Genomic DNA, 25,117 nt, shown 5'->3' on the forward strand with positions numbered 1-25,117 from the left:
GAGTGGACAAAAGACTGTGAACCAACATTCTAGCAATTGGAGGATTTTTTGACAACAACACCTATTCTTAGAGGATATGATTGGAAGCTACCCTTCCACATTCATTTTGACGCATCTGACACTGCTTTAGGGGTAGTTCTTAGACAAAAAGAAGGTACTATTGAGCATGCCACTTATTAAATTAGTAAGAATTTACAGGGTGCTAAGATGAATTATACTATCACTGAAAAAGAATTGCTTGCTATTATGTATGCACTTAATAAATTTTGGCTTTATATCACAAGCTATGAGGTTTTTGTATACATTGACCACTTTGCTATAAAATACTTGATGAATAAACCTACCATCTCTGGCAGATTAGCACGTTGGCTACTCCTCATGCATGAGTTTAATGTAAAGATAATAGATAAACTAGGTCAAGCCAATGTAGTAGTAAATTTTTTGTCATGACTTCAAGTACCTAATGATCATATAGCCATAGATGATTGTTTTCCTAATGAGCATATATTTTCAATAGAAATTTATAACCCATGGTTTGTAGATATAGCAAATTACCTTGTTACAGTAAAAACACCACTTTTCACCTAAGCAGTGTTGTCTCTTGGTGGAAAGAGTTTCAATTTCTCATGGATAGCTGGATTGATGTTCTACACTAGACTAGATCAAGTAACTCGTAAGTCTGTAAGAGAAGATGAAACTTATGAAATTCTAAGGGCTTGCCATGATGAACCATGAGGGGGTCATTTTGCAGCACAAAGAATAGCCTATAAGATTTTAACAATTGGATACTACTGGCCTACTCTCCATAAAGATACAACAAAGTATACAAGGCGATGTGATCAATGCCAACACATGGGAAGACCCACTAAAACTGATGAAATGCCCCTGTAGTTACAGGTAGTAGTTACACCTTTTTGACAAATGGGGTATTAATTTTGTCGGTCCAATAGAACCCTCTTCTCATCGAAAATCATGCATTTTAGTATATACTGATTATGAAACTAAGTGGGTTGAAGCATAAGCTATGACACATGCACGAGATCACAAAGTAGCCAATTTTCTATATGAATGCATATTCACCAGATTTGGAGTACCTAGGGAAATTATCATAGATCAAGGAGCTCAATTCACATCAAACCTGATTGTAGAACTCATGAAGAAGTACATGATCCATCATGGTACATCTTCCCCATACCATCCTCAAGCTAATGGTCAAGTAGAAATCACAAACAAGGAAAGTGAAGCAATCCTCACTAAAATAGTTGCTATTCACAAATGAGACTGAGTTACTAGGCTTCCTGAAGCAATTTGGGCTTACAGGACTACATGGAAGAGCACCACTGGATTTAATCCATTTGAATTACTTTATGGTAAATCTACTTCTATGCCTATAGAATTTTAAAATAAGATTCTAAAAACTACTTTAGAGCTAGATGTTGATCTTTCAATCAAGAAGATAGGTTACAACAACTCAATGCCCTTGAAGAATATCGTAAATCTGCCCTGTACAATATAGAGATAATCCAACAGCAATAGAAGAAATGGCATGATAAGTTCATCCATGACAAGAAGTTTTCTATTGGAGATTGGGCCCTTCTGCATGATTCCTATTATCAGCAAAATCTAGGCAAATTCCAAACCCATTGGCTTGGACTGTATGAAATCATTTCTGTGTTTGAGAATGGTGCAGTGCAGCTCTATACCATTAATCCTGTTCACTTCAAACTCCTTGTTAATGGACACCATTTAAAACTCTAACATAAGCCATCTAGTTGGGAAGAGTTCGTATAGAAATTCCACTCATCTACTGATCCCACAATTCTTGTAGCAACTATAGATGAGTTTTCCACTCATCTGTCGTCCTCTCTCTAAAAGCATTTCACTCATCATAATAAACTACTTTCTTTGTGAAAGTATTTTCTCCATAATAATTCTACCTCACTCCACTTTTTCTTGTCTTCCACCTCACCTCACCCTTTATTGACTTGCATGATGGTATCAAATGACAACATGACTTCACAGGTCCGTACGCATACTCAAGTTTAAACTTTTTCTTAATATGTTCTATTTTTAGTTACCTCTTTCACTAGCAATTGCAGGAGCTATTGCCTAATTTAGTTTCAGGGGAGGGGTATTATATTTCTTTTCTTTTATTTTTTATAATTAAATATCAATGTTGATTCTATTCTTTATGTGTCGCCACATATTGTGTCCTTTCCATAAATCATCATAAGAGAATAATGTGATGTGGCAATCACCTTTATGTCACACTACTTTTGCAACTTGGTTAGTACGAGTTCCAACCAAGGTACTTAATAAGCAATTAAGTGATCTTAAATGCTAAAAATGTCAGTTGCTTAAAACAAGTACTATTGGTTGTCTTCTTGTTTGTTGCAAGTTTTTCCATTTTTTTTGAAAAAATTCTTGTAATCACTCTGGAGGAACAATGGGGGGTGGTTTGTTAAGAAGAGAACCAGCTGACCATACAACATTGTTGGGACACCCAGTTTGCCTACCTATATTTAAAGTTAGGAGGTGGACAAATTACATGTTCAAATTGTTTGCATGGAATGAGGAGCTTGCCTTAGCATTCTTGTGAATGTTGAGGGATGGTTTTACTATAGTCAGAGGAGTAAGGGTTCCATTTTCACCCAAAATTGTAGTAGATATAATGGAATTGTTGTTGGAAGGAGAATAGTTTTCAAATGCATTAGATACAGTTTTGGCCAAAGCTCAATTTATAGTGCATATAGACCCACAACCTCAAATAGATCAGAAACAAGGTCCAATCTGCACATCTTTACCAGCACCATTTAATGAATGTGCTAATTATATTGTGAGATATTTTACTTGTGAGGGGAGACATTCATATTTGTATGCCACACATTTCAAATTTTTGACATGCCTAAGACATGATGACTGCCCTTTTGAATGTTCCTCATTTTATGTATCATATTTTGTTAAAAAGAACCACTGCAATACAAAAAGGAACCCTGAAGGATGTTTCGCATCACTATTTTACTAAGCTCATCTTAGAAAAAGCACTTAGGGAACAACTTGGGATATCTTGGGATGATTTTGTTGAAAACAAAGTGCAAAACCCTGTTAGGCAACCTACAGAGCAAGTTGAAGAGGAAAGAGAACCTTAGGAAAACCTTGTAAATCTTGGCTCTTTCTCAACCAAACCCAAGAAGTCATAAAGAACCTCAATTTCCACTCATGTAGCTTCTACCTTTGGGTTAGGACCAACATCTAATAAGGGTAAAAAGAAAGTTAAAATTTTCCCAAATAATGGCTCTCTTGTAGTTCCTAGGGTTTATAAGCAGAAAAGAGGGAGTGTATAGGAAACATCTCTAGAACCTCCTGTAGCATCAAAGGCAGCAGAAGTACCCTTTTGGCATAAAACTCGAAGAAGCCAATCGATGGTAAAATCCAATACGGGTGTGTCTTTTTAATCCCCTATGTTTGAAAATGTAGTTAGTGAAAAAGAGCAATCCTCTTTTTCTAACAAAGATAAGATCATCATTGAAGAGGGTGAAAGTGCAGAATGTTTACCTGCAGTAGCAGGAACATCCTCTGTTCAACCACCTATCATTTCCATAGATTCAAACAATGATGATAGTGTATTTTTTGGAGTTTCAGATTCTCCTCCACCTCAAAGAGAAAAATTTCATAAAGAATATGTTGGAATAAATTTTGATATAGTTAATATTGTTGTTGAACAAATTCTTTCTCAAGGACTTGATGCTTTAGCATATGTAGCCCAACAAACTAATCCTATTGATCCTTCACTTGAGACACATGTTACTTTCCATCCTGGTTCCACTGTTTCATTGTTAAGAATTATTTCATAGTTATCTAACCAGTTAATTCAAGAGAGGGAAGAATGGAAAACAGAGAGAGCCTAGGAAAGCCCATCTTCAATCAAACTGAAGAATTGACTAAGACGGATGAGGAGATTGAACAATTAAGTGGTAAACTTACAAAAGTCACTGCCATGATTCCTGAACTAATGTCTTGTTGCTCTCCTTCTCCTGTTTATGCTCTCTTTTTGAAGGAACAATTTGTCAATTACCAGATGACCTATGTAATGCAGTGTAAAAGTTTAACATTGAATACCCCTCATGAATTCTTCCAAACTTTTCATATTGCTCCTATAGCCATTATAAATTTGCTCTGTGAACTCTTTTTACATAATTTAGTAGTCATTGATAATAGAGATTGGAACCCTTTGCCTTATGTGGGTGATATTCAACTTAGGGCATTGATGTCTTGGATTCAAAATGAAATTAGTAGGGAAAACTAGGCCCATCAATATAGGGAATTAGAGTATGAGATGCCACTTTTTCTCAGGCCTAAGGCCAAGGATGCCAAAAATCTATACTATGAATGGTTGAAAATTGCTTACTCAAAACCTAAAATTCAAAATATTCCTCCTTTAAGGGAAATAGTTTATTAGGAATATAAAGCTATGGTAGAAATAGATCTTCTTGCAGCAAAGTAGGTGAATCAATGGTGTTGGATGAGGTTGAGTGAAGACTTGCAAAAGAGGGAACCTCATTCTCCACTAAATTTTATCATGGCGACTCGGTGGGCACCCTAGTATATTAAGCTAGGGGAGGAAAGGAAAATGATTGGATTCCTTTAACTTTTCAGCCTCCACTATTGTTGTCCCCATTGCTTGCTAATCAACAAGATTTAGAGAAATTTGATATGATAGGAGAGCTTTGTAGATGGGAAAGGTACAAGGAGAGTAAAGATTTTTATTGGAACATTGGTACAGGGGGTAAAAGAAAAAGTGTTACCTTAGACTTCAGGATGGTTGCGAGGGTGAAAATTTTCATGTTTTCTTAAGGACAAGTCAAAGTTTTAGTTGGGGGGAATGATGAGACCAAAATATGGTTTATTTTGTCATTTCATTTTCAGTTAAATTTGCAAACTCTCTAAAAGACTTTGATGATCAAGAACACGATGTTTAGGATTAAAATGAATAAGCTATGAAAAGATATGTCATTTAATTACAAAATAGTGAGAATGATGCTTTTTCTTCCTTAGCTAGATTGGGTAGATCTCATGCAGAATTGTGATAAAGGGTAAACTAATTTAGATAACATGTTTTGAATAAGTCTTGATGTATGTTATTATTTTGGAGGCACTAATATTTTGTAGATATAAATTCAAAGCCAAGTCAACCAAGCAGGAATCAAAGTGGTTGCTTGCATTAATAGACTAGCCCTGAGTAAAAAAAATTAAGGGGTCGTGAGCTCCTAAATTACTATTCTATTTGGCACCAGAATTAATGTGCATATTGTAATAATCAATGCCATCATTTGTTTCAGTAGTTGAAGAGTCTTGAATTTAGGAATTCTATTCCTAATTTATGTTTTAAATAACTAGAAGTCAAGTGTTCTAGAGTTACTAGGTTTTAGTCAGTCATTTTTTCAATAGAAAGAAGAGGTTGCTAAGTTTTTAAGTCCTAAATATAATTATGTTGTTCATCAGTATGTACATTTTGTTGTTATGAATAAAAAGATTATTTCGGGTTTCCATCTCTAAGCTGTTATACTTCACTTCTCTATGGGGGCCCACACATGAAGTGAACTAATTAGTTAGCATAGGATTTATATTCAGTTCATGGAATCCAAGTAGACTCTGTTGTTTCGATAGCCACTAATAGCAGAATTAGTGGATTGTTCTTGTAGCATAGGTAGTTGAAGTAATTCTCAGTTGTATTTTCATGCTTTATTAAAAATAGATTTGGTTCTCAGCTTTAGCATAAATTTCCTATAATTTAAGCACTTGAACTTCCCTAAAGTAGTTCTTAAGTTGAGATAAGTTTGAAGCATATATTTTGTGAACACCATTTCAGGTTTACATCCCTGGTTGATAAATTAAATGAGTCCAAATGAGTTGGATAAGAACCACTTGAGATGTCCAATCTTGGGTTAAGTAGTCCATTGCTATAGGATTTTGATCCCTTTCTTTGGCCAAGCAACCATTATATCAGTTGAAATACTTTAATCAAGGTTGACCTAATAATCATTTCTAAATTCTTTAATCAAGGTGACATTCTAATGGAATTTCCTTAATCCTTTAACAAGGCCACTCCTAATAGGGTGATTAAATCCTTTAACAGAGTCACACCTAATAGTGTGTATTGTAACCTTTAATAAGGTTGGCTCCTAATAGAGCTCACTTCAGAAGAGTGAAAAATTGGTCACATGATTGGTGATTTTTCCCAAATTGGGTTTCCATGTTAAATCCTGGTATCTTACTTCTATGAATATTATTTAAAATGTTTTACTATTTTATGTTTTAAATTTTTCAAGATAAGTTATTGTTGGGATAGTGGATAACAAGTTTATGTTATTGATAAGTTTATATAGAGATTGAACTACTTAAAGATTAGATCTAAGTTGTTTGATGAGTTCAAAAGTTGAATTGGTACATCAAGACCTAAGGATAATTGATTCACCCCACCCAGTTATTCTAAATCATTATAAGAACATTCTCAGATATACATAGAAGATTCCTACATTTTGTTGGTTTCCTCTAGGATTAGATATTTACTCTGTAGTATTTGGTACCTTTGAGATATAATGCTATCGGGATTCCTTTGCCTAGTTACCTTGTAGTGACTTGTGGATTGGTATCTATTTGGTACTTAATTTTATCTCCTCAGTAAGGTGGGAGTGGACCATTTAGGTTGCACAAGGTCAGGTGGCAATGGGATCCAAAAGTTGGCTACCAATGTTCAATATACCTTATTGGAGATGTTATATTCTTCTTATCATATGGAGACATGTTATTATGTTTTATGGATACTTTTTGGTATTTTATACTTTGGTTATTTTGAGATCCTACTAGATGTTGTATCATATCATGATGTATATTCTTTTAGCATTTCATATCTTGCGACATGTGCAACAGAGGATAATGCATTCTGGTTATGCCTTGCGGAATCTTATGTATTTTGTATATTCTTTCATGAGATCATGTACATGTGGTTATTTATGTCATGGAATTTGCTTAATTATTATGCCTAACTTAATAAAATAGATATGTGTGATTCAACATTATGGAACCCTTGAGAGATGTAGTTACTATTGTCTTTCTTGTAGTGTATGTGATGTGTATTTAGTTATTGTTTCCACTTTATTATCTTTATGTTGTTTAAACTCTTTTTTCAAAAAATGTTTAGAAAACTTAGTAACATTAAAGGTTAATTTATCTTGGGTTCGCTAGTGGGGCATTACATTCTCATTCTTTACCATATGATTTATAGATCTACACCTTATAAAGGTAACTTTGTATCTTTATTATCCTTTTATAACTTAATACCTATCGAGAATGGATTCCCAAGATATCTAGCCTTCACTCATCAAGGAATAGTATTTAAAGTACTTTTTATTCCCCCTCATGAACTTAAATTCCCTGTTGGAGCTCGATGACATTAAGTGATGCACATTAAAATATTTGGTTGTCATTAATAGGTATATACAATACTCAAACTAGAGAATTTCAGATTTATTAATATTGAGATCATAATGGATAGTATTTTCCCTAAAATATTGTATCCCAGGAGTTTGTATCTACTCTAAAATAATGTTAAAGTAGGATCAATTTACCTTTCTTGCAACTTGTAATAGCACTTGTGATTTTTTGGTGTGTTTCAAGTTAGTCATACATTGATAGATATATATGATACGAAGAGACATGTCTCTCGTAGAGATATGTCTCTTCTTAAAACATATTAATTATCACAATTAATATTTTCTTAATGTATTATAATAATGATAATAATTTATATATAGAAAACATATATGTGTGTGTGTGTGTGTAATATATCTCATGTATGTAATATATATATAATACATATAGATAGATAATATGTGTGTGTAATTATATATATATATATATATATATATATATATATATATATATATATATATATATATATAGTTAATACTCTATCATCAATAATAATGCTCAATAGTTATTAATAATAGAGAAAGATAGATATAAAAATTTTAAGGCCAGTGGGGCATTCAAACATTTTGTTTCATTGATTGGAATCATTTTATCGAGGCTACAATTATTGACAACAAGTAGTCCTAGAAATCCTTATGAGTTAAGGAAGCTGAACAAAGGGGAGACAAGTAGTGTTGAAGCTGAAGAACCTACATGAGGAAGTAATGAAGCACATTACTAAAATGGATATATAGTACAAGGCTAAGGAATATGAGAAAATGAGGCATAAGGAATTTCATATTGGAGATGAAGTCATAGTTCATTTGAGAAAAGAGAGATTACTAGTGGGAATATTTGATAAGTTGAAGATGAAGAAGTTTGGACTGTGCAAGATACTAAAGAAGCATGATTCAATAAATCCATTTGAAGTAGAATTACCAAATGACTTAAACATTTACCTAGTATTTAAAATTTTTAATTAGACAAAGTATCATGAAGGGGGTGTTGAAGATGAGGTCATAGAAGATCAATGGGGTATTCCAACAACTACTTCAACTATAGAGGAGATTGAAGACATTTTGGATAGTTGTGTTGGAAAAAGCACAAGAAATGGGGAATATGAAGAATATCTTGTCAAAATGAAAAGGAATACCTATTAAAGATTCTTCATAGTTCTCAAGTGATGAGGAGAACTATCTTGGTTTCCCTTTGACCACTTGAGATGTAAAAAGGCCAATTCTCAAATTACCTCAAACATTTGATGAAAAAACATCTCAAGTGTAAGTGTAATCTTGCATCATCCAAAAATATCATTTAGCTTGTCTTTTTGATAAGGGCTATCTGAGTGCAAAGTTACTATTTCAAAAACATTACTATTTTAATTAAGTTGAGCTCAAAATGTTATAATTTATTTCATGGAGGCTCACTTTGGATATATCAACCTACCAATAAAGTTTCATTACAAGATCAAGTCTGGTTTGGAAGATATTGAATTTTTTTGGTATTGGTAGAAGGGTACATAAACTTTGAACACAAATTTGAAGGCTTTAGAGGATCTGTAAAAGGCCCAAAACCTCACTAAGTAAAGCTTGTTCAAATTAGGTGTTGTAGAGAAGCTTGTGGAATTTTTAAAATGGGGTCATAATAGCCAATCATAGCAATTGATGATGAGTTATGGTCTCCAAAAGTTGTGCTACTTGAAATGAAAAGAAAATGAAATTCCTTCAAAATTTATTTTCACTTCCAAAAGTTGTTGGCATCTACTCTAATGTAATAATATATATTAATAATATTTTAAGGTTGGTCAATCTCAACATTTAGGGTTAAATTTTATAGAACCTTCTTGGGTTGATACAATTTTCTTATATAATGAAGAGTGTAGGATTGTCTAGGACAATTTTGGGGGATGTATATGGTGGCTATGCCTTGCATAATTTTGTAAGAAAAACTCCCACGTGTTATTGTATGTCATGTTTTTTAAATTTTGTAATTCAATTTTATTGGAGATAATAAGAAGCCAATTTCTCATTCTTGCAAATTGTTGTCATTTATCTATTTGGTTGTGTATTTTTTTGTTTATAAGGGGAGTACCCTTCATCATATATATTCTTCTTTCTTTTATGTCATAAGGGTTTTCCTTTGTGGAGTCAATTTATTTTGATTTTATAGGACATATCTCATTGTTGGTTATGTTTTTGCATACTGGTTTTTAAATACATAGAATTGTGATTAGATTTTTTTCTATCTAGTACAACTCCCCAACTCTATCTTTGTTACCCTTGACATAACACTTTTTAAGGATATACCATAATAAACTACATTTTTATCATTATATGTTTGGTATGAAATGTTTATTAAAGTCCCTTAGGGACTCAAGCTCCTAATATTACTTGCAAAAATGAAAACATCACTCTATGAGAGAGAAAAATAATTGCACATTTATGCAATAATCGATGCAAAGTAAATTATATCAAATATAATTCATAATGTGCATGTGTGTAATATATACAATACAATGAAATATATATATGACACTTTACTTTTATAGGCAAGATTAAGATATAGAACTAAGCAGAATGATGAGAACTTTATTGATTCTATGTAATGTGACAACTAGGCCCAATAAGATCACATGTTTATAAGAGACTTCTGGAATGTTTATTAACTCAAAAAGTAAACTTAAGATGTGAGCATGTGTGAAAAGGTTCTAACTAGTCCAACTAGTTAGATAGTATACCTTGTTTACACTGTGAAGGGGGAAATAGATAGGAAACACCCTTGTTCACAAGAATAATATTTCCCAAGATCAACTATATTTTTATCTTATTACATGTGATCAAACCATAAAGCTTGCATACCCTAACAATTTTACTCCATTGTATGTTAAATTTTACACATAGATCTGACTAGGAAACTAAAAACAAGAGCATTGAAGATAATATGGAATATTACAGAGCAAATAGAGTAGAGAGAGAATTGAAAACTCATCTTATTCCATAAAAAATTATTGCACTACAATAAGCATTAAGCATGCTTTTATACAAATTAAACTACCCTAAATATAACATGCAAAATACATGCAAAGTAATCACCATTGAAATCACTGCTAAAATAATCTTCACTTCATCGATGGTGAAAACAACATTGGAATTATTTATGAAAACTAACACCCCCTATTAATTCCAACTAAGGAGAATAAAAATAATGAAGGAGGAAAGAGGGAAAATCCAGTGGGAATAAAACACCATGGAATGACAAGTCTTTGAGATGAGAAAATTGTGGACATCTATCCAATGATAACTATCATAGTGCTGAATGAAGAACCTCCTCTAAAACCAAGGTGAAGAAAAGGATCAATCTACATGAGTTCCCCCAATGACACTACTCAAACAATGAGAAAATGGAAAACAAAGGAAAAATATATGTTAGAGGAAAAATATCTATCAGTCAAGGATGTATTTGACACATGATTATGTATGAGAGACCCTAATGACACTACTCAACTATGAAATAATAAAATGCTGATTAAAAATATAGGTGTCAATCATCTATAAATCTGATCAACTATGGAACCAAGAAAGCACTCACACAATGAGGCATCAAACATTCACACAAAAAATGTCACTAAAGAGGAAATGAAGATGAGGCCCATGCAGTTGGAGCATGACCCTGGCTAGTCTATGATGAAGAAGATTTAGGGGCTGAAATTTTATTTTGTTGCATAGCCTTTTTCAAGTCCTCTAGTATCATCCAACATCTATTGACTGCATGGCTCACCTTACCACAGAAACTACAAGGCTCATCCAGTTTCTTATTTGTCTTGGACTATTGATTGGACTCTAAATTTTGCTTATCACTTTTATGCACAAATAAAGCATGATCTTTGAAACTTTTCAAAGTACCCATGTTTATGAGCTTATCCTACTCATGTACCAAAGACTCTATGAAAGCATCAAGAGTGGGAATCTTCCAACCTTTTCCTATTGTAAACTTGATTGTGTGAAAAGCAAAGACAAAAACATCATATTGCAGACCAAATTTTGACAAAATAACAAGAATTTGTTTTCTTTCCTGTGTGGATGTTTTATTTTGTATTCTTCTAGTTGATGTAAAATCCTTGAACTTTGTGAAGAAGTCTTGAATATTCTCAAAATTATCTAGATCTAATGATTTGATCTCATTTTCAAGGATGTGATCTTACATGTCATCTTGCTTCCCAAAAGGACCCTCCATTGTTGTCCAAACTTGGTTTGGAGTTGTTCATGCTTTGACATGAAACAAAAATTCTAGAGAGAAGGATAAACATAACACACTAAAGGCTTCATCCATGTGGTTGAAGTATTTAGACTTCTTAACTATGGAAATGGGTTCAACCTTTGTCCCCATGACTATTCAAAACTAGCCTTTACTTATAAGTTGAGCTAAATCTTGAGCTTCCATTTGAAATAATTGAATAGAGTAAGAAGAAAAGAGGCTGAAAATTCCATTCTAATCAACAAATATGATCTCCAAAACTTGCAAAAAAAAATCTTTATTTCCTAGCAACTAGGCTTTGATACCATGTAAAACTTTACACATAGATCTAACTAGGAAAATAAAAATAAGTATTACAAAGAAAATAGAGTAGAGAGAGAATTCAAAACTCATCTTATTCCATAAAAAAATTTTGCACTATAATAAGCATTAATAATTCTTTTATACGAATTATACTACCCTAAATAAAGCATGCAAAATACATGCAAAGTAATCACGGTTAAAATCATTGCTAAAATCACCTTCACTTTATCAGTGGTAGAAATAACGTTGGAATTATTCATGCAAACTGACACCCCCCTTAATTCCAACTAATGAGAATAAAAAACAATGAAGAAAGGAGGAAAGGAGGAAAACCCATTGGGAATAAAGCCCCTCCCGCCCTCAAAATCTACATAGATGGAATGAAAAGTCTTTGAGATGAGAAAATTGTGGACATCTATCGAATGATAACTATCATAGTGTTGAATGAAGAACCTACTCTAAAACCAAGGTGAAGACGAGGATCAATTTGCATGAGTGCCTTGAATGAGTCAACTCAAAAAATGAGCAGATGGTAAACAAAGGCAAAATTTATGTCAATCAAATCGAAGATACAATAGACAATAATATGTATAGCTCCCTCAAATAAAGTATAAATAGAAAACAAAGGATAAACATCTATCATTCAAGGATGCATCTAACATATGATTTTATACGAGATACCCTAACGACACTACTTAAACAAGGAAGACTAACATAGTGATTAAAAATACAAGTGCCAATCATCTATAAATCTGATCAATTATGGAACCAAGAAAGATCTCACACAAAGAGACATGATAGATCCACAAGAAAAATGTCACTAAAGAGGAAATGAAGATGAGGCCCATGTAATTAGAGCATGGCCCTGACTACTTTGTGATGAAGAAGATTCAAGGGCTAAAATTTAATGTTATTGCATAGCCTTTTCCAAGGCCCTAGTCTCATCCAACATCTATTGAAGTCTTGAAATTTTTGAAGAAGTCTTGAATATTCTTAAAAAAAAATTGGGTCTAATGAGTTGAGCTCATTTTCAAGGATGTGGCCCCACATCTCATCTTGCTTCCCAAAAAGACCCTCCAATGCAATCCAAACTTGGTTTGGATTTGTGCATGATTCGACATGAAATAATAGTTCTAGATGTTGGAAATTTTAATGGGAAATAAGATACTGAGGGGGTTGGGGGGCGGGGGGGGGGGGGGGGGGGGGGGGTGTGGTTGGTGAATCAGGATCTATAAAACTTTTCTCTGATAAAAAAATTAATTATATTCATACCTAATCCATCTCATATTTCATATCTCATATCATATAATCATAAAAATGTAATGCTAAAATGAAATCTATCTAAGCATAACATCCATGTAAAATATCAACACATAACACAATGATTTTGGTAATCTAGAAACATTTCAAGTTGAAGGTAAAACTAGGGTGGGGATGAAACCCACAAATCTTTATTGCTGCAACAACAAAGTTTTCCTGTTAGGGCTACAATTTGATCATATCATATGATCTACCCTATGAGGGGTCTACCCTAATAAGAGAATTTAATATTGTTAGGTCTTACCCTATACAAGGATTTCACACTTGCAATAAAGTAAGGACTCTATTAGGAGATTTAAATAAGGTTTGTTAGAATCACTCTGTTAAGATATTTTCCCTGACTCAATGTGTTAAAACTAATTCAATACCTGATCCTTCAATTTTCTCTAAAAGCATATTATAGATCTCCTCTCTTCAAAATATCAATTTGATCTCCTTATCTGATATCTTTGTTCTATCCTTCACTTTTCTGGTTTCTCTGTCTGATCTCTTTTCAGACTTAGCCTTCCTTTGCTCTATACTTAGTTTGTTTGCTCCTTCACTTCACTGCCACTCTCTCATAAAAATTTAGGGTAGGAACCCTTATTAAATAAATAATCATATAAAGTTCTAGATTAAGATCAATGATCCATAATCCATTCTTCTGTCATTTTCCCTTTTGATTTTTTAATTGGTTAATATTCTTTTCTAGGGATTAATGTCATGTGAAAAAATGTGTAATCACCTCTTTAATCATCTCTACAATCTTTAAATATCATTTAGAAGTTGGTTTACTTGGCACTTGAATGTTCTGACACTTGGTCATAACTAACATTCTTGTTGTCACTCGAATTCTACTCACTTGGCATATATTGACTCACTTGGCATTCACTACCTTCCCAAATTTTGAATCTCTTCTGTGTTACTCAGCTTGTATGCTAACTCAGCCTCTACCAAGGTGCTCAAAAACCTCTTTCTTCTTTGGATTATGATGAAATGTAGACAAGTACTTTATAGCTCATCCTTATCTAGATGTCTCAGTCATAGTGATGATCATCCAATGTTTCCTTGGAAATGACTAAGTGTTAGACACTAATAGGAAACTTAGTCTTAGAGATCAACAATCTTCCCCTTTGACATTAGTGGCAAAAATACTTTGTCATGACTTAGGTTTCCATGCAAAAATATTACTCCCCCTGAGACTGTAACTCACTCTTCAAAAATTTATCTCCATTATACAATATATACATGTTTGTAGACTCTGATGTTGATTCATCTGATAATGTTGTATCCAATTTTTGTCTCTCCCTTGGTATCATCTTCTCATATTTCCTTTTTCACTAATACTTCCCCCTTTGTAATGTATGCCATAAATATATTTCCCCCTTATTTTTGTCACTTATGGCTTGTGGTTTTTTGGGGTTAACTTTTACTTATCCTAAAATGTTTTTTGACATGCAAAAATTTCTACAAGTCCTTTATTCCATCTATCTCTTGCTAAGTCCATGACTTGAATATAAATCTCTGGTTGAGAAGCTATACCAATTAAGCTCTATGTAGTTGAAAGATGTGTATCTTTCTCTATTAAGTTCTGAGCTATAGATAATTCCCTCTTAATTATCTCTAAATGTGGTAGTAGCATAAATTAAATTCAAATCAATTTTTTTAGTATACCACTATCTCTAACCATTAACTCAGCTAACCTCTATTGATCAAATGTCAACTTATTATATAAAGGTGAGTTTGAACTTGCGTTCTTTCCCAATGAATGTGTACTTGCCTTCATATCTACTTGGATCAATCAATCATTGATTCTCCAATGTAAAGAACTCAACATCACAAAGCTTCATGTATAAAGATGAATTACTTTCAAAATTCCTTTTAACTAAGTGGTAAGGTTAGAAAGATCAAATTACCTAATTGAAAGCTTTGTTGAATCTTTCTGCTAAACTTTGTGGTCAAACTTCTTCCTAGACCAACTCATCAATTTATCATTGGTCTCTATATCCTCTGTCCGAACCTTATCAACTATATACACTAACCTGTCCAAAATTGGATGTTGCATATTAACATTAGAAATCTCAATGCATCAACAAAAATATCCTCTATATTATGCAATAACTACTTCTTTTTGTTTTCTCTTCTTAATTGTTCTTGCTTTGTCTTGTGACTTAGCAAGGTTTGCAATTCTTCCATTTGCTCCAATGCCATGTTGATCAATTCATATATAGGCAATGTGATGACTTCATCTAAACTCGCTATTTCTTTTTTTGTATCATCTATATGTGTCTTTATCTAAGATCAAGGGGTGTTATCACTAGTTAGTGATATTTTTAGTTATTTTCCCTTTATACTCAATCCAGGTGACTTCTCCTATGGAGTTGATTCAACCTATTGCCTCTTGTTCTTTGGGTTTCTCTATCTGTGTTGTCTCTATCTCTGCTTGTACCTTGTTCTCATCAATTTTGACATCTCTAACATGGGTGAATTATGGAAATACAATTATTGCCTTTCCCTATTACACGACACTCATGTCAAAAACTACTGTAACTGATGTAACATTGAAACCTTTAGTAGTTGCATTCTTAATCCTTGGATAATATTGTACTTGTAGTAACACTAGATTGGTTCATGGTAGAGAGAGATCTAAGGCATCTAGTGTAGCATTTTTCAGATCTTCCTTAGTCAATACATGTCAATTCTATGGTGATGAATCAAGAATGTCCTCAATTGTGAAAAAATCTTGTTGTTCACACCCTTCTACCAATTTTATGATTTCTTCTACAATTTTTGTCACTTATTTTGTATCATCGTCTTCTTCCTTGAGTTCTTCACCTCTCTCATCTTCTTTATTAGCCAATGGAATAAACAACCCAAATGCTTCCTTCCATATTAGACTTCTCTCTTTCTCAACTTCATGAGCCTTATTTACCAAAATTTTATAAGCCCTCTTCTTAGGGATAAATCTCTTCACAAAGTCTTTCAGGGCTATAAACATATGTGTCTTCCCTAAATCTGGTATAGTTTATGCTATAGTAGTTTCCCTGATCTGTCTTTTAGTGGATAGTGCCCACTTCCACTTAGCATTAACTTTATTATAAAAATTATCAAGGATGCCTTGACCTAACTCTATAGGCATACATTTGAATTGTATCATCATATCAATCAAATAATTTCCAAGCTTCTCTTGGTCTACTTTATTTAAAGAATCAAACTTGATTGCCATTAATGCTTCTATACTTGTTGATTCTTTCATTTTCTTGCATACTTGGTCAACAATTGTTGGAGGTGACCTTGATACAATATGAAGTTTTCTCAGATTAGTAGACTTTTTTTCTTCATCATCTTCCTGCTCCACATGTGTCACAACTATTCAACCTCTTAGATATATTTTTCTTTGGTGTTCTGATTGGCTTTCTCTTTGTTGGACTTCCTCTTTTTTTTCAGTTGGGGACTGAGCTACCTTTGACCTTGTAACTACTCTTCTTTTAGGTTTTGGTTCAAAGGTTGGGATAACTTTCTTCACGACCTTCTTAAGACTCTCTTTTCATTTTGGTTCAACAATCACTATTTTCTTTTGCTTTGTTGCCTTGGGCTCGACAACAACTAGCTCTTTGCCCTTAGATGACTCAACTTGAGCTTCTTCTTCATATTCCTCACCCTTACCTTTTCCTTCAATAATCTGAAGTTGACCTTTGCCAAGTGTTCCCTTAAGATGCTTCTTTCTTTTCTTATCTATCTTGGGCTCTTTTGTTTTTGATGTCATTATACTCTTGGCAGCGTCATCTATATCGAATGGCTTGACATTTGCATCAATTTCTTCATATAGTAGTGCAATTACTATTTCTTTCACTTCATCAACAGTAACTTTATATTGCATCAATGTTAGGCATGCAACCCTTGGTAGTATTGTATGCACATATATAAAATCTATATCTACCATAAATCATATGTCATCAAAATAATTATCCACAATTGACTTAGGTATCCTCATTTGGTTCTTCATCTTAATCTTGAATTATTGAAAATAGTTGTCCATTACAACTTCAAAATTGTCTCCTAATTGACTTATAAGTCACTTATCTTCTCAATAGTTATTCTACTTCTATCCCATGAAATTTCTCCTACTATAGGAAATGAATTTTGTACATAGAAAATATACATACAAGCAGGGAACCAAACTTACATGACACATTCTTGTCTTTCCTTATCGCTCCAATATTTTTTGACAATTTTTGCAATTGCAGCTCGGCTAGATCATAACTATGACATTTCTTCACAATTTTGTATACCAAGTCCACTACAATGCAAGGCACACTATTCAGTTAGCTCAACTGATAGAACTTGTGTGCAATCACAAGTACTGTAAACTCAATGACAGGGTCATTGATCCCATCGATTGACATACCATGACCATTCCACTTCACCTTTTTTTACTGCTTGACAACATTTCTTGCAACACTTCTTATTGACTTAGGTCTATCCAGAGTAGGATAAATAGTAACTCGGCGTATGATAGCCTTGTTGATCTTAATCAGCCCACCTTCTAACCACATCTTCATATCATCCATACAGCTCAACACAATCTTGATCCACTCAACCTTGAAATCCTTTAGAAAGGCTAGGGCACGGGTTACCCCTTTCTTAGTAACAATCTTTTTCTCATCCCTCAACACTCCATTATCACAAAAAATTTCATATGTTCTATGAAGTTCATAGTCTCAAATCTCTCCAAATTTACACATATAACATGATCTCACATCATGAACTATCAATACCCTTGGTGGAATCGATGACAGGGTGCCAAAATCATCACCATTCAATGCAATATTCAGATTTTCTTTCAAATTTGGTGGGCGACACTGATCATCCCTCACAATCTATGCATTGCCCTCCTTCAACATTTCTTTCACAAATATAGATGCAGATAATGTCATCTCTGAACTAGTAAAATCAAATTCCTTCAAACAAATTTTTAAAATAACTTACTTGGCACTAAAAACTTAACTTACTATGGTCCTTCAATTTGCTAATGGCACATTATGATTCACTTCCTATATTGTTGAAATCATCTTTGAATCACGTCTACATTGAAAATCACTTGGTAAAATAAAAATTAATACCCAAATTATATATATATATATATTCAATTTTTTCAATTAGGTCTGCAATAAATGTCTTTGTACTTAGGTAGGTGCACAATAGTTGTCTTGGCCTTTCACACCTCTTTTCATTCAAATACTCGGTCACTATCACCTTGGTTGGTCAATACCAATTTTCTTGGTCAATATATTGACTTGGTCAAAGTATGCTCTTGGTCTATATTGTAATGCTCAGTCAATACAAACTATATTACTAATGCTTAGCACTTAATGGTAAAACATACTCAATTGCCTGGTACTTCTCTCATATTTTCCCTAGTGCATCTTGACTCATGCTAATATGGACTTTTAATCACTTTACTTATTAGGAACTAATGTATTATATATCATTTAATTATACAATCTCTTATGTACCTGCTTTTCTTAGTTGGATGTGGTGTGATCACCTGATCCATTGGATTGAGCAATCTTTTCTTTTCTTTCTCCACTACTTCTAGCTTCTACTGTTCATCTCAACTTTTATTTTTGCTTTATTGCTTTCACTATTTAGTGTTGGTGCTTGGGTCCTGTAGTTCTTACTAACATGTCCAACCTTGAGACAAGTGAAAAAAACTAGGTTTCCATTCAACCATTTCTTATAGTTACCTTTGAAATGTGTCTTAATGCAATTCTCTAGAATGTGCCCATACTCTTCAGAATAATGAAAATTATACCATGTGTTGTAATCCCAATTGTAAGAGTTACTTTTCTTAGGCACATGTGTTTGATTTTTAGATGTCTAGTTAGATTTAGCCTTAGATCTGCATTCATGAGTTCTATGTCCATATTTCTAATAGTTATAACAATGTCCTCCAAATCTAGATGTAGTAGGTGCATCACTTTTACTTGTCTCTCATTCATGTGCTTGGTGTCCTTGTTTCTTGCAATTAAGAAAATTACTAGTAAACTTAAGTTTAGGGTTTTGCATACCATTTTTGCTTCTACATATGTTAGTAGTATGTCAAAGTTTACCACACTTATGACAAGTCATTTTCTCATTGGATTTTGTATTTCTTTTCTCACCACTCTTTGATGATTCTCCTTCCTCAGTAGATGAAGAATGCTTTACTTGTCCTAGACCAAACGTATCACTGGATGACCTTGGTGATCTCATCAATTTTTCAAAGTATCTAATAGCTTCACTTGGTTTGTTCATTCTTTCCAATAGTTCTTTCTCAAATCTCAACTCATTGCTTAGTTGGTCACTTTGTAATCTTAGATTTGTGATCTCAATGTCCTTTCTATTCAATTCCTGATTTGTAAATAACAACTAGTTCATCATGTCCAATCAATTGTTTGTAAGCTTCTACACATCAAATGTTCTTTCTTGAAGTCTACTAGCAATTTATCTTTTATTAAGTTACTTAACATAGTCTTACTAATTGAATTTCTTGTTCTCTCTTGAGCTCTTTGACATTTTGTTTAGGATGATGTTCTTCTTCAATAGATCTACTATTGTTGCACCTCTATCATCAGTATTCCTATTGTTGAGCAATCCTTGTGTATCAACTTCCTTGTAGAGTTTTTCATTCTGCTAAATATCCAAATCTTTCCTTTTCTTTAAGGATTTCGTTAACTCATCTTTTTCTCCTTCAAGTTGCTACAACATGATCTGGATTTCAATCATCTGGTTCTCAATGATTTTTCCATTTTATACTTCTCCATTTCAAGATCTTGTTCTCTCAAGCTATTAGGCTTCATTAAAGAGAACTGGGGACTAATACCAATTGTTGGAAATATTATTTAGAAACAAGATACTAAGAGGGGAGGTGAATCAGGATCTATAAAAAATTTCTATGATAAGTTAATTAACTCTATTCACACCTAATCCATCTCATATTTTAGATCTCATACCATATAATCATAAATATGTAATGCTAAAATGAAATCCTGAGCATAACATCCACGTAAAATATCAACACATAACACAATTATTTTGGTAACTAGAAACATTTCAAGTTGAAGGTAAAACTAGGGCGGGGATGAAACCCATAAATCTTAACTTCTGCAACAATTAAGTTTACATGTTAGGGATACAATTTGATCATATCAGATGATATACCCTATGAGAGGTCTACCCTTCTAAGAGAGTTTAAGACTATTAGGTCTTACCTTGTAAAATGCTTTTACAAATATAATAAAGTAAGGACTATGTTAGGAGACTTAAATAAGGTCTGTTAGAACCACTCTATTTAGAAATTTTTCTTGACTCAGTCTGTTAAAACTTATTTAGTACTAATCCTTTGTTTTTCTCTAAAAGTCTATTACAAATCTCCTCTCTTCAAAATACCAATCTGATCTCCTTATCTGATATCTATGTTATGTCCTTCACTTCTTTGGTTTCTCTATTTGGTATCCTTTTAGACTTAGGGTAGGAACCCTTCTTAAATAGATAATAATAGAAAGTTCTAGATTAAGATCAATGATCCATAATCCATCCTTTTTTCATTTTCCCTTTTGATTTTTTGATTGGTTAATTTGCTTTTCTATGGATTAATGTCATCTGACAAAACAAGTAATCTCCTCCTTAATTATCTCCATAATATTTAAATATCATATAGAAGTTAGCTAAAATTATTTACATAATTTTGTGTGCAATTACAAACTCATATGTCAAAACTGGTTTACTCAGCACATGAATGATCTAGTGCTTAGTCATAACTAACATTCATGTTGTCACTCAGGTTCTACTTGCTTGGCATATACTGACTCACTCAATATTAACTGACTTCCCAAATGCTCGATATCTTCTATATTACTCGAATTTTATGATGAATTGGCCTCTACTAGGGTGCTCGACAACCTTTGACTTATTTGGCTTATGATAAAATGTAGAAAAGTCCTTTGTAACTTGACCTTCTCTGGATGGCTCGATTGCAGTGATGACCGTCCAATGCTACCTTGGAATGACTAAATGTAAAACATTAATAGGTGGCTTTGGCTTAGAGATCAACACTAGAGAGATGGATAAGCATAGAACACCAAAGGCTTCATCCATATGGCTAAAATATTTAGTCTTCTAAACTACAAAATTGAGTTCAACCTCTATCCCCATGACTATTTGGTACAAGCCTTTAGTTCTAAGTTGAAGCTAAATCTTGGACTTCAATTTGAAATAGTTGTATGAAGTAAGAAAATTAGAGGTTGAAAATTCCATTCCATCTAACAAATATAATCTTCAATACATGCAAAAAAGAAGATCTCTTTCCTGTGTGTCTGAAAGATGCTACCTGTATTTGTAAACACCACAATTAAATAATTCATTGCATCCATGGTTAGTCTAATCACAAAACAAACAATAAGAAAAAATACCATGCGAAAGTGACTTATTTCCTTCTAATCAATAGGATTTTGCAGCTCTTAGATCTAAAGCTGAATCAGTGGCTAGATGCTATGAAAGGAAGGATTTTAGTATTAATACAAATATAAGCTCTCTTTTTTGTATTTTTGTATGAAAGTATGCATGAAAACTAGATAAATCAAAGATGAATATATGTTAATGAAACCTATATGATCTACCAAAGACATAATCTCAAGAAAGCTTGATATAAAATATCTCCAAAGAAAATACAACATTATAATCTTCCTCTTCAATTGCACACCTATCACAAATAAAGATTAAAAGGCCTTCTTTTATAGAGATTTACAAGATGAGAAAGAGTTGAGTTCAACTCCACACACCTTGTGTTAGATAGAGTCTTTGTAGGAGGTGATAGACTAGTTTTTTGCCTCTAATTGGGATTGATTGAAAGTAATTGAGAGTTAACTGGGTTTGATTGCCTAGTTAACTTCCTAAAATAATGGGAGAGTCTCCTTGACTTTCTTGCATGGCCAAGTTAACTATTCCATATAATTTTTGATTGCTTTGTTATGAAATTAGAACTTAACTCAATTCCTTATTTTAATCAATTTTCCATTTTTGAGAGGATAATTAGAGATAATTGAATTTGATTGAATAATTATCTCCTTTAGTCAATTTCTCTCAATTTATTGAATATTTAATTCAATAATTGATTTTTTTGGAGATTTAATTCAATTTAATCAATTTTAATTCATTTTTGATGCATAATTACCAAATGGGTTTAATTTAATTAATGTGCTAGGAAATTTGAATTAAATTAAATAGTATATGGTTATTTATTTCTAAGTATCATTGTATATTTAGGAATTAATTGATTTTTTGATGATTATTGCATTTTAAGGGTTTTGTGCAATTTCATACGCTGATCAAATTAAGTGATAGAGATATATTTCCCTTTGTTAAAGCTTTTGATTATTTTTGTTTGATTTTTAAGATTAGGGGCACCTGTTTGATTGTACCATTTTTAGGTGATTACATTTTCCCCTCTTTGAATGGATGTTTGAGTAGTGCATCTATTCAAAGAAGCTTTTATGTTTAGAGGTTTAGGATAGCTTGATATGGGTCTTGATGAAGTTGATTCTAAAGAGAGTAAGGAGTCAACTCCGAGCTTGATTAGATAGATTTTGGTTGATGAAAGTATCATCATTGACTTAGAATGGTCACAAATCCATTGAGCATCACCTTTGACTTAGGAGGGTCAAAGGTGCATTAGGCATCAACCTTGACTTAGAATGGTTAAAGGTCTATTAGGGATTGACTTTGACTTAGAATGGTCAAAGTGTTGACCTTATGCCTAGAATAGTTGTCAATTAGTGCTAAAACACTTGATCATTTGGTTGGTTACACTATTGCTAACCACCACAAAGTAAACCTTGCAAACAATATCAACTAAGCTAGCCATGTAGTGTTAACCAAATAAAGATTAAAGACATTGTTAACTGAGCTAGTCATGTTAATTGAGCAACGTGAAAGTAGTGTTGACTGAGCTACAATAGTAACTGACTTATTGCAGTGTCAACTAAGCCCTTCAAATTTTTTGAGTCATCAATGTTAACTGAGTTCATGCCTACTCCTGAGTGATCGATATGGACTGGGCACCAATGTCAACAAAGAGCTAGAGATTGATGTGTTTATAATGTTGCCAAGTATCACTATATCACCTAAGTGGACTTTTGAATCTAATTGTTAGTATTGAGACAACTAGGTGAAGATTGTTGAATATGGTATTCTAGCTGACTTCAGAAGGTAATTATTTGGATTGGTATAAATGAGAGATATCTTGTCATATCCAAATGAGTATACAATTAACCATTAGTATGAAGCACATGTGAGTTTGAAGATTGACTAAAGGCTACAAGTAGTATAAGGTTAAGTAGAGTCTCATCCATTGCATTAAGGTGATCATTCTACATCCAAGGAATCAACAAACAAAGTTGTATAGCAGAGATCAACTACTAGTTCATCCTAATAGGTGCATCAGTCAAATCCTCTAACGAGGTGGACTTAACAGTCTTATATAGAATCTCCTAACCAAGTACATACTTCATTGTATTGTATAAATAATTTTACATGGTGGACCTAATAGTCTTTATTGCTCCTATCAAAGCAGATCACTAGAAGTGATCGATTGTAGGCCTTAACAGGTCAACTTTATACTAAAATACTAAAGCTTGTGGGTATCATCCCCACCCTAGTTTTACTTTCTATTTGGAAGGTTTCTAGGTTACTAAATATTGTGTCAAGTATTATGAATATTTTATTGCTTTCATTCTTTCATGCATGTATTAGATCATATTAGTTTATGAAGGATTAAATGGTGAATTGAAGCAAAAAAATCATTGGTTACTAATTTACACACCACCCCCCCCCCCCTCTTAGTCACCTATCCTTGTTTACATTTCCAACAATTGGTATCAGAGCATTTGGTTCTCATATCATATGTTTATAAGCTTGAGAAAAGATCATAGGAAATGGAAGTGTACATACTAGAGAAAGCTATTGAAAATGAAAAGTTGGATCTATAGATGGCCATGGATCAATTTAAGAAACTAAAGGAGAAACTCTCTAAATCCTTCAAAAGAAGAAAAGAACTAGCAACATAAATGAATTACAATCTCTACATAGAATAAAGAATTGAAGATATTTGTCAAGACATAAATTTAGATGAAGCTAATGTAGTTTTAAATATTTACTTGAAACGAATCGCACTCTACATGAAGAAGTCAAATAACTAAATAGAGAACAAGAAATTTAGTTAGTCAGAATATGTGAAGACATGGAACAAAATGACATAGAAAAAGAAGAGAAAACATTTCTAACTAGAAAGATTTTTAAAAAAAGGAAAATGAAATTTAACACCTATCTCTTCAGCAAGAAGATTTGACAAATCAATTCAATTGTGCAAATCAAGATCTTATCAACTTGAGGACAAATAATGCAAGATTACATAATGATCTCAACATAGAAAGGAAAACCAATGAAAGGATGATGAAATTTCAAGAAAACATGAGTCAATTGGACAAGCAAACTCAATTCAAACACAAAGGAAAAGTTGGATTAGGCTATACAGATGAAGGTGAGTCATCACAACAAGGAGCTTTGAAAAACAAAAGGCCTACATGTAATCATTGTGAAAAGATAGGACATACATCAAATAAGTGTTGGAGTACTGGTAATAAAAAATTAGTGGAAAATGTTATAGTTGTAACAAGAAAAGTCATAGAGCAAGTGAATGTATAAAGAAAACCAAGTTTGAAGGAAAATGCTTCGAATGCAGCAAACAAGGGCA

Source organism: Cupressus sempervirens, chromosome 10, assembly GCF_028749045.1.
Source record: "Cupressus sempervirens isolate cs-2001-9-10 chromosome 10, ASM2874904v1, whole genome shotgun sequence".
In the NCBI taxonomy this organism is placed as follows: Eukaryota; Viridiplantae; Streptophyta; class Pinopsida; order Cupressales; family Cupressaceae; genus Cupressus; species Cupressus sempervirens.